We start from the raw sequence: 17,141 nt of genomic DNA, 5'->3' as shown, positions 1-17,141 counted from the left end.
AAGAGAAAAAATGGCAGTTGGAGTTTTAACCCAGACTGTGGGGCCCTGGTCAAGGCCAGTGGCCTATGTCTCAAAACAACTAGACAGGGTTTCCAAAGGCTGGCCTCCATGTCTAAGGGCCCTGGCAGCAGTGGCCCTGTTAGCACAAGAAGCAGATAAACTAACCCTTGGGCAAAACATGAATATAAAGGCCCCCCATGCTGTGGTAACTTTGATGAATACCAAAGGACATCATTGGCTAACAAATGCTAGATTAACCAAGTACCAAAGCTAGCTATGTGAAAACCCCCGCATAACCATTGAAGTTTGCAACACCCTAAACCCCACCACCTTGCTCCCAGTATCAGAGAGCTCAGTTGAACATAACTGTATAGAGGTATTGTATTGGGGGATCCTGCCCCTGATAGTTAATGTTGGTTCTTTTCTATTTCCTTAAGTGTCTCAGCTGGTCTGAGAAATAAAGGGAAAGAGTACAAAAGAGAGAAATTTTAAAGCTGGGTTTCTGAGGGAGACATCACATGTTGGCAGGTTCCATGATGCTCCCTGAGCCATAAAACCAGCAAGTTTTTATTAACGATTTTCAAAATGGGAGGGAGTGCACGAATAGGGTGTGGGTCACAGAGATCACATGCTTCACAAGGTAATAGAATATCACAAAGCAAGTGGAGGCAGGGCAAGATCACAGGACCACAGGATGGGGTGAAATTAAAATTGCTAATGAAGTTTAGGACATGCATTGTCATTGATAGCATCTTATCAGGAGACAGGGTTTGAGAGCAGACAACCTGTGTGACCAAAATTTATTAGGTGGGAGTTTCTTCATCCTAATAAGCCTGGGAGTACTACAGGAGACCGGGGCTTATTTCATCCTTTTGGCTTCGACCATAAAAGACAGCCGTCTCTAAGGGGGCCATTCATAGACCTACCCTCAGGGGTGCATTCTCTTTCTCAGGGATCTTCCTTGCTGAGAAAAAGAATTCAGCAATATTTCTCCTATTTGCTTTTCAAAGAAGAGAAATATGGCTCTGTTTTGTCCGACTCACCAGCAGTCGGTCTAAGGCCATCTCCCTTGTTCCTTGAACATTGCTGTTATCCTCTTCCTTTTTCAAGGTGCCTAGATTTCATATTGTTCAAACACACTTGCTCTACAAACAATTTGTGCAGTTAACACAATCATCACAGGGTCCTGAGGTGACACACATCCTCCTCAGCTTACGAAGATGACGAGATTAAGAGATTAAAGACAGGCATAGGAAATCACAAAGGTATTGATTGGGGAAGTGATAAGTGTCCATGAAATCTTCACAATTCATGTTCAGAGATTGTAGTAAAGACAGGCATAAGAAATTATGAAAGTATTAATTTGGGGAACTAAGTGTCCATGAAATCTTCACAGTTTATGTTCTTCTGCCATAGCTTCAGCTGGTCCCTCTGTTCATGGTCCCTGACTTCCCACAACAGTATTGGACTCAGTTTATTCTACTGGGCCCAACCTCCAAGACTATCCTTGAGCATCAGTAAACTGTGAGCTGTACATGGATGGGAGCAGCTTCACCAACCCCTGCTCCAGTCACACCCGGAAGTTAGGAATAGGATGTCGTTCTCTTAATTAGAAAAGAGGATATATGGCAGAAAATAAGTACATTTGTCATGAATTAGGACTGTGTGGAAATGAATGTGCATACTGGTCTTGTGTCATTTAGGCTACTTGGATAAAAAATGAAAAAAATCCTGTCTACCTTCAGAAAGGGAAAAGTGGCCCTTTCTTTACCAGCGGTCAGTGTAACCCCTTAGAACTAGTAATAACAAATCCCCTTAATCTTCACTGGAAAATAAGGGAATGTGTAACCCTAGGAATTGATGGGGCTGGACTGGATCCTTGAGTAAATATTGTAGTTTAAAGAGGAGTTTATAAATGCTCTCCTGAGACAGTATTTCAAAACTTCTGTGATGAACTGAATGTGCCAGTACTAGAAATTCCAGGGAAAACAAGAAATTTGTTTTTGCAATTAGCCAAGCATGTAGCCCAGTCTCTCCATGTCACTTCACGTTATGTATGTGGAGAAACTGTAATAGGAGATCAATGGTCATGGGGAGCCCGAGAATTAGTACCTACAGACCCAGTTCCTGATGAATTCCTGGCTCAAAAGAATCACTCTGATAACTTCTGGGTTCTAAAAGCTTCAATCATTAGACAATACTGTATAGCAAGAGTAGGGAAGGACTTCACCCTTCCTGTGGGAAAACTCAGCTGCCTTGGGGAAAAGCTGTATAATAGTACTACAAAAGCAACCACCTAGTGGAGTTCAAACCACACTAAATTCCCGAAGTAATTTAGTAAATTCCCAAAGTTGCAAACTGTGTGGACCCACCCGGAGTCCCACTGGGACTAGACAGCCCCCACTGCATTATACTGGATATGTGGGCATAGAGCTTATGCCAAATTACCTGACCAGGGGGCAGGTAGTTGTGTTATTGGCACTGTTAAGCCATCTTTCTTTCTACTGCCCATAAAGACAGGCAAACTCCTGGGCTTCCCTGTCTATGCTTCCTGCAAAAAAAGAAGCATAGCTATAGGAAATTGGAAAGATGATAAATGGCCCCCTTAGAGAATCATACAATATTATGGGCCTCCTACTTAGGCACAAGATGGCTCATGGGGATACCGTACCCCCATTTATGTGCTCAACTGAATCATATAGTTACAAGCTGTCTTAATCACTAATTTTTAATCACTAATATTTAATCGCTAATAAAACCGGCAGAGCCTCGACTATACTGGCCTGGCAAAAAACTCAGATGAGAGATGCTATATATCAAAATAGATTGGCTCTCCACTACTTGCTAGCAGCTGAAGGGGGATCATGGGAAATTTAACCTTACTAATTGCTGTCTACACATAGATGATCAAGGGCAAGTAGTTGAAGACATAGTTAGAGATATGACAAAACTGGCACATTTGCCTGTTCAAGTGTGGTCTGGATTTGATCCTGGGGCCATGTTTGGAAAATGGTTCCCTGTGCTAGGAGGATTTAAAACTCTTATAATAGGAGTTATAATAATAGAAACCTGCTTACTGCTCCCTTGTTTGCTATCTGTTCTTCTTCAAATGATAAAAAGCTTCATCACTACCTTAGTTCACCAAAATGCTTCAGCACAAGTGTACTATATGAATCACTATCGATCTGTCTTGCAAGAAGACATGGGTAGTGAGAATAAAAGTGAGAACTCCCACTAATGAGTGAAATTCTCAAAGCGGGGGAGTAAAGGAGGAGATCACCTCTCATATTGTCTTATGCCCAATTTCTGCCTCCAAAAAAAGAAGAAGTAAAAAATAAAAGGCAGAAATTAAATCCACAGGCAGATAGCCCAGTGCTGTACCGCTGCACCCTGGGCCTGGTTAAAGATTGACTCCTGACCTAACTGGTTATCTATAGATTCCAGACATTGTATGAAAAAGCATTGTGAAAACCCCTGTCCTGTTCTGTTCTGTTCTGATTACCAGTGCATGCAGCACCCAGTCACATATCCCCTGCTTGCTCAATTGATCATGACCCTCTCATGTGGACCCCCTTAGAGTTGTAAGCCCTTAAAAGGGACAGGAATTGCTCACTTGGAGAGCTTGGTTTTTGGAGACGTGAGTCTTACCGAAGCTCCTGGCCGAATAAAACCTTTCCTTCTTTAACTTGTTGTCTGAGGGGTTTTGTCTGCAGCTTGTCTTGCTACAAACAAAAGCAAAAATTGACAAATGGGATCTAAGTAAGCTCATCACAGCAAAGGAAACTATCAACAGAGTAAACAACCTACAGAATGGAAAAAAATGTTTGCAAACTATCCATCTGACAAAGGTCTAATATCTAACACCTATAAGAAACTTAAACAAATTTACAAGAAAAAAATCCATTAAAAAATGGGCAAAAGACATGAACAGACACTTTTCAAAAGAAGACTTACATGGAAACAGAGCATAAAAGTTCAGAACATTTGCAGCCTGACAATGTCATAGAAAAGAAAATCCCATTTTCTGAGGTGAAATTCAAGCTGGCTGCAGGAATTTGCTTAAGCAATGAGGAGTTGAATGTTAATCCCCAAGACACCAGCAAAAATGTCTCCAGTGCATGTGGGAGGTCATCACAGCAGGACTTCCATCACATCCTGGAGGCCTAGGAGGAAAAAGTAGTTTCATGGGCCCAGGGTCCACATGCTGTGTGCATCCTAGGGACTTGGTGCCCTGTGTCCCAGCTGCTCCAGCCATGGCAGAAAGGGGCCAATGTAGAGCTTGGTCCATGGCTTCAGAGGATGTGAGCCCCAAGCTTTGGCACCTTCCATGTGGTACTGAGCCTGTGAGTGCGCAGAAGGCAAGAATTGGGGTTTGGGAACCTCCACCTAGATTTCAGAAGATGTATGGAAATGCCTGGATGCCCAGGCAGAAGTTTGTTGCCAGGACAAGGCCCTCATGGAAAACTTCTGCAAGGGCAGTTTGGAAGGGAAATGTCAGAGCCCCCACATAGTGTCCCTGTTGGGGCAGTGCCTAGTGGAGGTGTGAGAAGAGGGCCACCATCCTCCAGACCTTAGAATGGTAGATCTACTGACAGCTTGCACTGTGCACATGGAAAAACTGCAGACACTCAATGCCAGCCTGTGAAAGCAGCCAGGAGGGAGGCTGTATCCTGCAAAGCCACAGGGGTGGAGCTGCCCAAGACCATGGGAACCCACCTCTTGCATCAGCGTGACCCAGATGTGAGACATGAAGTCAAAAGAGATCATTTTGGAGCTTTAAGATTTGACGGCCCTGCTGGATTTTGGACTTGTATGAGGCCTGTAGCCCTGTAGTTTTGGCTAATTTTTCCCATTTGGATTAGCTGTATTTACACAATTCCTGCACCCCCACTGTATCTAGGAAGTAACTAACTTATATTTTATTTTACGGGCTCATAGGTGGAAGGGACTTGCCTCGTCTCAGATGAGACTTTGGACTGTAGCCTTTTGAATTAATTCTGAAATGAGTTTAGACTTTGGGTGACTGTTGGGAAGGCATGATTGCTTTTGAAATGTGAGGGCAGGAGATTTGGGAGGGGCCAGGGTTGAAATGATATGGTTTGGCTGTATCCCCACCCAAATCTAGTCTTGAATTTCCACATGTTGTGAGAGGGACCTGGTAGGAGGTAATTGAATCATAGGGGCAGGCCTTTCCCATGCTGTTCTCATGATAGCAAATAAGTCTCACGAGATCTGATGGTTGTGAAAAAAGGGAGTTGCCCCTCACAAGCTCCCCTTCTCTTGTCCACCACTATGTGAGACTTGCCTTCTGCCTTCCACCATGATTGTGAGCTGTCAACAGCCACATGGAACTGTAAGTCCATTACATCTCTTTCTTTTCTAAATTGCCCTGTCTCGGGTATGTCTTTATCAGCTGTGTGAAAACAGATGAATACACTGGGTATATACTGAGAGGAATATAAATCATTCTACCATAAAGACATATGCATGTGAATGTTCACTGCAGCACTATTCACAATAGCAAAGACATGAAATCAACCTAAATAACCATCAATGGTAGGCTAGATAAAGAAAATGTGGTACCTTTACACCATGGAATATGATACAGCCATTAAAAAAGAATGAGATCATATTCTTTGCAGGAACATGAATGGAGCTAGAGGCCATCATCCATAGCAAACTAACACAGGAACAGAAAATGAAATACCACATGTTCTTGCTTATAAGTGGGAGCTAAATGATAAGAACACATGGACACAGAGAGGAGAACAACCAACACCAGGTTATACTTAAGGGTGGAGGGTAGGAGATGGGAGAGGATCAGAAAAAATAATATATTGGGTCCAAGGCTTAGTATCTGGGTGATGGAATAATCTGTACAACAAACCCCTGTGACACAAGTTTACCTATGTAACAAACATGAACATGTACCCCTGAACCTAAAATAAAAGTTAAAACAAAAGATTATAAAAATAACTTGGCTTTTAGAATGTGTGTGTTTGTAAGAGATAACAAAACCCTAACAAAAACAATAAGGAATACAGGATGGTAGTAATGTTCAAAGGATAGTTGAAGCATGTTAAAAATTTTGCTTGCTTTGGAGGAAACAAAATGTCTCCAATAATGCCCTCAGATTTTGTTAGAAAAACTTAGAGTTAACTATGCACCAGTTAGGTTCTATAGATGAGCTATAATCTCCTTTATCATGATACCTAAATGTCTGTGTATAAATTCCACTTCCTGAATTCAGAAATATGCTTGGATGAGGCTTTCATTGGTGAGGTTGAACGTGACAAGTCAGGGCTGTGGTTGTGTCTGAGTGTGCTGTGCTATTCTATACCCTGCCATATTACATAGTTCATGACTCCAGATTGTCATCCACCTGTACCTTGTCAACCCGCATTCACATATCCTGAATGGCATATGAGCATATGGACCAGGATAGTGGTTTCTTTGGGGAAAGGGGTCTTAGGGGGACTTCTAGGGTACTGGTTATATTTTATTTCTTGAAATCCATGGAGGTTAGAAAAGTATGTTCACTTTGTGAATGTTCATTGCATTCGTATATTATGTATTAGAGTGTACATAGTTGGTATATTAATTATAATAGCTAGTTTATAGTTTGTGTATTATTTATATCATACTTCAGTTACATATTTTCTTTTTAGAAAGGTGAGTTAAATATACTCATTTCTATTTCTTAATTGTGCAAATTAGCTTAGAAGATTGATTTATTTGGCATTGAATCAGCTGTGGAACACAGGTCTAATGCTTGTGTACCACTGCTACAGCTTTCAAAAAGATTTTACTTAAATTAACATCCATTTAGATAATTAAACTTTTCCTAACATTCTTCACCTTTTACTTTCTCTTTAAAAGACCATATAGTAGATATTTTGGGCTTTAAGGGTCATATGGTCTTTGTCGTAACTACTCAACTTTGCCAGTGTAGTGCAGAATCAGCCATAGACAATACATAAAAGAATGAATGTGATGGTGTTTCAACATAAATTTATTTATAGGCAGTAAAACTTGAATTTTATATACTTTTTACCTATATGAAATAGTATTCTTCTTTTGTTTTCTTTTCAACCGTTCAAAAATATGAAAACCAAAACCATTCTTAGTTCTTGAGCCGTACATAAATGGATAGCAGACTGGATTTGTCCATGAGCCTCAGTTTGCCAACCCCTGTTTAAGGAGGTTTATTCACAGTGTTGACATTAGTTATAAGTTATATCAATAACTTATGTATTTTCTTATATGCATGGGCAAAGGAGCAGCACCCCACCCTCCATACTGTCAAGATCTTTAAATTGTAACATTTTCAGCTTATTTAGTATATCACTAATTTCATGGCTCATAGGTTAAGCCAGAAAGTTCCCTGAAAAACATTTCTGTTTGCAAGTTCTCTCCTGTGTTTTCTTTCATTTCTTCCCTTTGCATTTAATGAGAATAAACAAAATGTTCTGGGATACGAACAAGTAGATTCATCAAATGTCAACAGCTGTTGAACCAGCTGTTATTGAAAAAGTGTTTGATTAGCACCCTAGGGCGATCAAGCTACTTTAGCTGTGGGTGTACTAAGTGAAAGAGGAAATAGAAGGCACAGCTAACTAACGATGGGTTTCACTATTGATGAGAGCCCACCTCATTTGGAAAAAGATGCACATAACAAAGGAGTAGTAACTAAAAGACTGCTAAAAAACTATCCTTCATAAGAACTCATGTTTATTTTGGTAAAAATATTAAAGAAAGTCAAGGAATGTGAAAAGAAAGAGCTGAAAAAGTTACCTGTTAATATGTAAAATCAAAATCTGATGGTCTATATGTCATTGATTCTCAGTTGATTTCCTGGGGCTTGAATGCTAGAGATTTCCCACAAATGTGGTACCAGATTTTGCTCATCGAGTTTTGGCTACAGCTGAGAATGAAAGCTATTTTAGAAATGTCTGGCAGACTGAACTCACAGCCCTGAGTGTCATAAGATGTGGTGTAGTTGATCCTACCTCCAAAGAGCTGGAAAAAAGATGTGGCGAAGAGTGGAGCAAAAATTGCTGCAAGGAGCATAGAAGAGGTGGCATACATCCACAAACTTAGCACCTAGGAAAGACTTGGGTTTACTGAAACAAATGAGAATTTGGCCTGGGGAGATTATGGAATGGAATTCAAGGCAGTAAACACACTTCTATTCAAACAGCAAGACAGTGCTGAAGGTCATCCAAGGAAATGCAGTAATATATGGCTACAATTGCATTTCTTTGAAAGTGCATCCAAAAATTCTGGTATTTTGTGTAAAGTGTGCCATGAACACAATCATGGTTTAAATAAGTGTTTCTCAACATGAACACTACTGGGACAATGGGCAGGGTAAGTTTTTTTGTTGTAAGAATAGTCTCACATGCTTTGTAGGGTGTTTTTCATTCCTGGTGCCACCCACTAAATTACGACCATATCCCCCAGCTATTGTGACAACTAAAACATCTTTACGTCTTCACACTCTTCCAAATGCCTATTAGATATATAGTACCACCAATCCTGGTTCAGAAACGCTGGTTTAAATAATACACTTGTTCTATGTCGTGAATCTTATTCACACTGGAACTTTGTCAGGCTATTTGATGGACAGGTATCTTATACACTACTAGAGTTTGCAAAAATAGACACCTTGGCAATAATACATAGAGATATGAAGTGCTTCTTTCGCCCTTCAGATGAACAAAGTAAAAAGGACACGTTAAATAAAAGATGTTCATCCCTAAAATTAAAGTATATTGTTCTTTATTCTCTCTATTTTATATATGTATATAAGGGTGGCATATTAAACTTTGTATATGGCCATTTCTAAAAAGCAGGACTTAAAAAAAATTCAATAGATTTAGGGATACAAGTTGTTTTTGGTTACATGACTTAATTGTATAGTAGTGAAGTCTGGGCTTTTAGTGTATCCATCACCCAAATAGTGTACATTTTACCCAATAGGTAGCTTTTCATCCCCTCCCCACTCCAACCCTCCCTGCTCCAGTGTTCATTATACCACTCCATTTGCCTTTGCATACACATAGCTTAGCTCCCACTTATAAGGGAGAACATGTGGTATTTGGTTTTCCATTCTTGAGTTACTTCACTCAGGATAATGGCCTCCAGTTCTATCCAAGTTCCTGCATGTGACATTATTTTGTTCCTTTTTATGGCTGAGTAATATTCCATGATATATATACATATATGTGTATATGTTTGTGTGTCTGTATATATAAAATATGTATATATAAAACAAAATCACTTTTAGTTACATGAACTAATGCCTCATATAAAATAAAATGTATATATTATATACATACATATATGTATATATATCATGGAATTCTGGTGTGTATATATATGTGGTATGTATGTATATGTAGTATACATGTGTGGTGTGTGTATATATATGTGTGTGGGGTGTGTGTATATATATATGTGGTATATATACATGCACGCGCACACACACACCCCCCCACACCTCATATTTTTGTTATCCACTTATCAGTTGTTGGGAACTTAGGTTGATTCCTTATTTTTGCAATTGTGCTGCAATCAACATACATGTGCAGGTGTCTTTTTGATATAGTGAATTCTTTTCTTTTGGGTAGATACCCAGTAGTGGGATGTTGAATTGAATGGTAGATCTACTTTTAGTTCTTTGAGAAATCTCCATACTGTTTTCCATAGAAAATAATTGTTGTTAATTTTTAAAAGAGTGATAATCTTTTAAATAAAAAGAATCCTTTTCTTTTAGACATATACTGAAATATTTATGAATTAAATGGGATGTTCAGTATTTGCTCTTCATTGGAGAGTATCCTGTCCCATTGACCCTCCAGGATTGTTTAGAATTTGTGGTGATATCTGAACAGCTCAGGCAAGCTTTAGGGTAACATAGTTATAAAGATTGTACTTCTTGGAGAAAATGAAAATGAAATTGCTTAATAGATCATTCAGCCATCTCTTTATCATCCATTAACATTTCATTATCTACCTCTAGCAGAGAAATAGGCATTGCTTGTTTATTGCTTCCCTGAAATTAGATAAAAATGTCCCACTTGTTTTCAGGTTTTCCACAATTTCAGCACGGTCTTGGCTTAAGTCTTTTGAGAGCTATCTTCAGACTTTATGTCACTTCTGTATCATTTCTGTTAAAAACTTTGAGATCATCATATTTTTCTCTCCTTTCTCAATACATTTTAAATTTGTTGTTTGGCTATGTTTGACTATGTCTACTATTTTTTCTTCTATCATTTATTCCAAATTGAAGAGGTCATTTCCTATCTAAATTTCTGTCATGCTCATATTACAAACTAGTCCAAAATAACATGTTAAAATAGCAGTTAAATATGTTTATTCAAGCTTGTGCATGGGGATATTATCAGAAAGGGAAGCATGAGGATATTATCAGAAGGGGAAGAAGTAATGATCAAAAAATAAAAATAAAAGAGGGAGAGAAGACTAGAATATATCTGAGGCAGTTTTTTTAAGCAAGATTTGGCTTCTAGTAGATATTCAGATAATCGAAAGTCCTCATCACTACCATCTCTTGCCTGTGCTGAATTTGTCACCTGTGTTAGGGATGATTCATTCCTGTTTTCTATGTGGAAATCTGTAATAACATTATTATTTCCCTTTCTTTCTCATCTGAATGCTCTCCACTAGATTGGCACAGTAAGGCTTATGAATCAATAAGTTTGATTCTTGTATCATATCTATGTAGCCACTGTTGAGTTATTTCCAAAATCATGATCTTTAATAGAAGCAGAAGGAGAAACACTACGTGTGCTCCCGAACCACCTAAGTTTCCTTAGTGCTTGGAGGTTGCTCAAGTTAAATTCTGCCTATATTGTTTCTCACAGTGAATCAGCAGAAATGAGTCCACATCCAATATAGTTACATGTTTTGCCTGACTCACTTCAACGCAATTACATCTCTATCAAAGTTTTGAAAATAATTATTGTTATCTCCATAACAAATCTTATTCAGTAATATCTCAATAACCTAACTAATGGGAGTCACTTGGTTTCTTGTGTCAAAATTTTGAGTTATTTTTAATAAGATTTTAATAATGCTTAATCCATATGCTGCTATGTAGTGGTACCATACCTTAGTAGAAAGAACATCAGAATGGGTGTAAAAAATAAATCCTAATATAATGACTGTAGAGTTTGTCAGCAGTATGACTTACTAGTATACCCTAAACTTTTCTAATGCTGTAAGGGAGAAATGACAATACCTGAGATTTTTTTAATACATGTAAAAGTACTTCACAAACATTTCATGTACACATGCAACTATAAGTTAGTGTGATTGATATATCAACCCTTGAGTCCATGTGTTTTTTTTTTTTTTTTTTTTTTTTTTTTTTTTGGTTGATGTTCTTTTCTCTTGTTTCCTTCTGTATCTGATTAGAGATCATCTCTGTTACTTTCTTTCTGTATCATACTTCTATCTTAGAGGCAGTGTACTGAGACAGAGTTTTAAAACCCCAGGTCTTCTTTTTTTTTTTTTTCCTCTGTAATTTACTGATTTGTTGCTTATTTGTAAAGTTAGGATAATAATACAATCTCATTAAATTGTTGTCAGGGTTAAATAGAAACATGATAGAAAAATCAAGAGTTCTTGTGTTGAATTCTTTCCCGAACCCAAATATCCAACTATGTAGTAGATAGTCCCTCACTGATTTTCACTATTTCTTCTAACTCAATTTTTTAAAGACTGAAGCAATTTTCTCATACAAATATCCTCCTGTGTTCTCTATCTTAATCAATAACTCTATGATGTGCCAACTAGCCCAAGTATCTGGGACTAATCTCTTTTATTCCATCAACAATGAAGCCTTACTGAATTGACCTTGTATAATTTTAATTCTTGTGGCTCTCCATTCCAATTTTCACTATGTTAGTTCAGGCACTTGTGATTTTATACCTGGGTTATTGCAATGGCCTTCTAACTCTCCTTTTAGTCTATAGAATTCTCTGTCCTGTGTCCAACTCATTTTCCTCCTTGGTGTTGGTAGGTGCTTTTTAGAATGTGTATCTAATCACCTATCTAATTCCTTGAAATATTAAACAGCAATGGTAATAGTAAGCAGACGACCTTATGTAAAAATTCATCCAATGTTCTTCCCTTAAGGATAAGAACATATTAAAAAAGCATCCAGTGAGTCCTGTTTTATTAACTATTTTCTTCTTTTTTAAAATCGACAATTGCTGCTAAACTATGCTAAATCCTTTTTCTATACCTGTAGAGATAATTGTATGATTTTTCTCTCCTTTGAGCTATTAGGATTTCATGATATTGAACAATTTTTGCATTCCTGGAATAAACTTACTTGGTCATCCTGTGTTTTCTTTCTAGTGTGCTGCTGGATGACATTTGCCAATATATTATGTGTAATTTTTACATTGATAATCCTAAGTGATATTAGTTTATAGTTTTTATTCTTGTGTAAACCTTGTAACTTAAGGTATCAGTATTATCCCTGCATCTTTAAATTGAATTTGTTTTTTTCTCCCTTTTGTATATGCTCTGAAACAGTTTAAATAACACTAGAATTGTGTGAACTAAAAATATTGAGTAGAACTCTCCCCAGAAACATTTGAGTCTGGTGCCCTTTATGGAGTAGCTCTTTTATCTTTTTTTTTTCTATTTTTTTGATGGTAATTGGCTTGTTTACAGTTTTACATTTCTTTCTTCTGTTAGTTATGTTACATTGTAATCACTAGAAAATTTTCCATTTCACTCAAGTTTTAAAATGTATTTAATTATAGTTTCATAATATAGTTTTCAAAACAAAAAATTGATTTATATGGTTATTTGGCCTTTGTCGTTTCTTATTTTGTGTATTTATGCTCTTTTATTTTTATTAAATCATTTCCTATTTTAAAAATGTGTCTAAGTAGCAGATTTTAATTTATATATTAGTTTTACTGTTTTTCTGTTTCCTATTTCATCAATTTTGAATTGATACTTAAAGTGCATATGCTAAATGACTATAGATGCATAGATTTGACTATATTAATGATATAACATGTAAAATGTATGCATTCAATAAATACTTATTGAATGAAATTTTTCTCATATATTGGAGAATATTTTAATATATTACCTATTTAGAAAATACACTTGGGTTTTCTAGTTGTTTTTTTTTTTTGAGATGGAGTCTTGCTTTATTGCTCAGGCTAGAGTGCGCTGGCATGACCTCTGCTCACTGCAACCTCTACCTCCTAGGTTCAAGTGATTCTCCTGTCTCAGCCTCCTGTGTAGCTGGGATTACAGGTGCATGCCACCATGCCCAGCTAATTTTTTGTATTTATAGTAGAGACAGGGTTTCACTGTGTTAGCCAGGATGTTCTCAATCTCCTGACTTCATGATCTGCCTGCCTTGGCCTCCTAAAGTGCTGGGATTACAGGCATGAGCCACTGCACCCTGCTGGGTTTTCTAGTATTTTATCAGTGTTGTCTTTTATGGTGAGTGGTTAATCAGTCCTTAGAATTTTCATCCTAATATTTTAGAAAAAAGCTTTATGGGCTAAGATTTCTGAAAGGACTGAAGTGGTGCATCATTGAAAAGTGTGCTAAATTGTAGCTACAACTAATTTTGGACTATTAGGAAGAAATAAACTAAAATTAAAGGCCATTTGCAAAATAAAAGTCTTTATCAATGGATAATATAAGACATTTAATAATTGCTATGATTAAAGTCTGGGGATATTGTTGGTTTCTCTGTAGATATTTTTAATCTTTTGGTGTAATATAGGAAGTGTCACTATAAAGTAATTAATATAGGAATGTTTTATTTGGCTTATAGCAAGTATACCAGTACTCTCAGAAACGATATTAAGAATGAAGAAACCAGGATAAGAGTACACCAAGATGTGTAGAGAGAGACATTGTAGCTAGTGGAAAGAGAATTGGAATAAGAGCAAGAAGAACCCCAACTCTGCCAACAGCTGGTCATGTGAGTGAGCCCAAATTACTTGACGTTTTTTACCTGCAAAGTCATTGGGTTGTCTCAATTCATCCTTAATACCCATTTTCTGATATCATGATTTTAGGTTTAAAATAATTTAAATGACCAATGAAAGTGTTGAGATTATGTGTAGCTAATTAGCTCAGAATGATTGATGCCTAAAAAATTAAATGTAGATTAAAGTTGTGTGTATATGTGTTTATGTATATGCATGTGTATGTTAGAGAAAGAGTTTAAAAGAAGAAAGCTTAAAGAGGATGATTATTTGTGTAAGATGCAATATGGAAGTAAAACTTGCAATACTTTAGTTTGCATTTTATATTTGGGTTATTTTGCTTATTTTGCTGAAATTGAAAAATATTCAGATCAAAATCTAAACTGAGATAAGCATCTTCAAATGCTTTTTATTAGGTTACTTTATATTGGGTTAAATGTGGTTTCAGTTGAATGAAATGTAAAGAAGTGGGTGTGGAAAATCATGGGATGAAAACTGATGCTAGAGAATTTAGAAGCACCATATTAATTTGTTGGTTTATCTCTACACCTCTGTATCTGACACAATGCCTGGCCCATAATAAATGCTCAATAAATCTCTGTTGGATTGAATTGTGGCAGTAAATAGCAAAAATAAAGTATATAGCAGGTCATTCACTGTTTTAATATAAAGTCTGTACTCATATATATATATCTGTAGTACATATGGTTACATTTTGCTTTGCAGTAATAACATTTAAGGTTTTATTTATTTATTTATTTATTTTTTTGAGACGGAGTCTGGCTCTGTCGCCCAGGCTGGAGTGCAGTGGCCGGATCTCAGCTCACTGCCAGCTCCGCCTCCCGGGTTTACGCCATTCGCCTGCCTCAGCCTCCCGAGTAGCTGGGACTACAGGCGCCTGCCACCTCGCCTGGCTAGTTTTTTGTATTTTTTAGTAGAAACGGGTTTCACCGTGTTAGCCAGGATGGTCTCGATCTCCTGACCTAGTGATCCACCCGTCTCGGCCTCCCAAAGTGCTGGGATTACAGGCTTGAGCCACCGTGCCCGGCCAACATTTAAGGTTTTAATTGAATGAAGCAGATTGTCTTGAATGGGTGGTTGGTATTTTAGTCTTATTCATCAGTACTTTACATAAAACACAAATTTTTCTATTTATCTAAAATATTAATATAAAAAACCATGGTAAGTAGCAAAATTAAAGAGTAAGGGGAATATTTCTTACAGTGTTTTTAATAGGACAAACTTCCATAACATTTGGCACTCTCCTCACTCACTTTTATTACTATTTACTTATTTCCACCAAAATTTCCTGCATAGATTTAATTTGTATGTATTTAGCAGTACATTTAAAATACTTTACTTGAAGTTGGGAGCTCTTCTTGGATGTTTGCAGTTCTCTGGTGTTTCAAGTCAGTCAGCTTATGATAATTGCTTTTGTGCCCCTTTCTGATTACCCCCTGTGATTAATAATTGACCCTGTGATTTTATTTTGTATTCTTTTGAAATAATTATTTGTGGTTTTCTACTTCCCAAGTTTTCAGAATTCTGCTTTCATCTTTCGTACATCGTAACCCCAAATATAGTCTTCAGGCAATTCTCTGCTTTTCAAGAAGAGTGAACGCTAGAAACCTGTTTTGTTTGCTGACCTTTGCTTAGAGTCACTAGCACAATATTTACATTTAATATAATTGCACTCTCATATTAGTCACTTGCTTTTATGTGGTTTGTTTTTATTTCTCTAAATTTTAAATTGAGCACAGAGATTATGTGTCATATTAGGTTTTGTGTTTTCACGGCACTTGTCACTGAAACTCACTCAATTTATATCTGAAATTTGTAAGTGAAAATGGTTTCAGGTTTCTTTTACTCCTTTCTTCTTTTGTGAATCTGTACAGCCACCTGTAATGAATGTTATTATTCACTTTAAATAGTGCTGCTCTGAAAGATTTAGAGATAGTACATAATCTTTCATCTAATATCTTTATGGCTACAAAAAAGAATGGATAAGCAAAATTTTTATTGACCTTAGTGACTCATTAAAATATTTTAAAAACATAATTCTAGAAATAATAAAATCATGAAAGCATGAGTTCAGCAATTATTTTGAAAAGTTTAGCATTTTTTGAATACTTGGCTCTGTCATAATATTATTCCAGGTAGAAAACTTACATGTCTTTCTTTGTGGTCTAAAAAGATTAAATCTTCTTGTCTACAATAAAAATGTCATTTTTTTTTTTCTTCTTAGAACCCTCTTACTGATAGAGAATGTCTGGTCCCAGTTACCGATAAGGAAAAAATAAATGTTTTAGAAAATGTGTATTTTACTCAACCTGAATTCTACTTAATTTTCCATATATCAAATAGTTTACTCAAATATAACTTCTGGTTTAATATTTTATGTGATTTGTAGTACATGTTAGTCATGAAACTTTTTAAAAACTTTTTTTTTATTTCAGTAAAACTTCCGGGGAACAAGTGGTGTTTGGTTACATGAATAAATTCTTTAGTGGTGATTTGTGAGATTTTTGTGCCTCCATCACCCGAGCAGTGTATGCTATACCCAATGTGTAGTCTTTTATCCCTCGCCACCCCCCAATCCTTTCCCCTGTGTCCCCAGAATCCAATGTATCATTCTTATGCCTTTGCATCCTCGTAGCTTAGCTCCCACACAGGAGTGAGAATGTATGATGTTTGGTTTTCCATTCCAGAGTTACTTCACTTAGAATCATAGTCTCCAATTCTATCCAGGTTGCTGTGAATGCCATTATTTTGTTCCTTCTTATGGCTGAGTAGTATTCCATAGTATACATATACCACATATTCTTTATCCACTAGTTGATTGATGGGCATTTGGGCTGGTTCCATATCTTAGCAATTGCAAATTGTGCTACTATAAACGTGCATGTGTAAGTATCTTTTTCGTATATTGACTTTTCCTCTGGATAGATACCTAGAAGTGGGATTGTTGGATCAAACAGTAGATCTACTTTTAGTTCTTTAAGGAATCTCCACACTGTTTTCCATAGTGGTTGTACTAGTGTACATTTCCACCAACAGTGTAAAAATGTTCCCTTTTTGCTGCATTCATGCCAACATCCATTATTTTTTTATTATAGTCATTCTTGCAGGAGTGAGGTGGTATTT

At 36.8% G+C, this 17,141-nt stretch overlaps 1 long non-coding RNA gene across 1 annotated transcript in view; it reads left to right on the top strand.

Moving 5' to 3' along the window:
* The window catches only part of LOC105486325 (uncharacterized), a 115,695-nt gene that overhangs the window by 30,873 nt on the left and 67,681 nt on the right, over positions 1–17,141 (top strand). The window contains exon 2 of the long non-coding RNA XR_011621134.1: positions 13,841–13,990. This is a non-coding gene — a long non-coding RNA (uncharacterized lncRNA). The remainder of the gene's footprint in view (positions 1–13,840; positions 13,991–17,141) is intronic.

The sequence above is a fragment of the Macaca nemestrina genome, chromosome 3 (assembly GCF_043159975.1).
Source record: "Macaca nemestrina isolate mMacNem1 chromosome 3, mMacNem.hap1, whole genome shotgun sequence".
In the NCBI taxonomy this organism is placed as follows: Eukaryota; Metazoa; Chordata; class Mammalia; order Primates; family Cercopithecidae; genus Macaca; species Macaca nemestrina.
The sequence above is the reverse complement of the archived record's forward strand: the minus strand, read 5'-3'. Positions and strand labels throughout refer to the sequence as shown.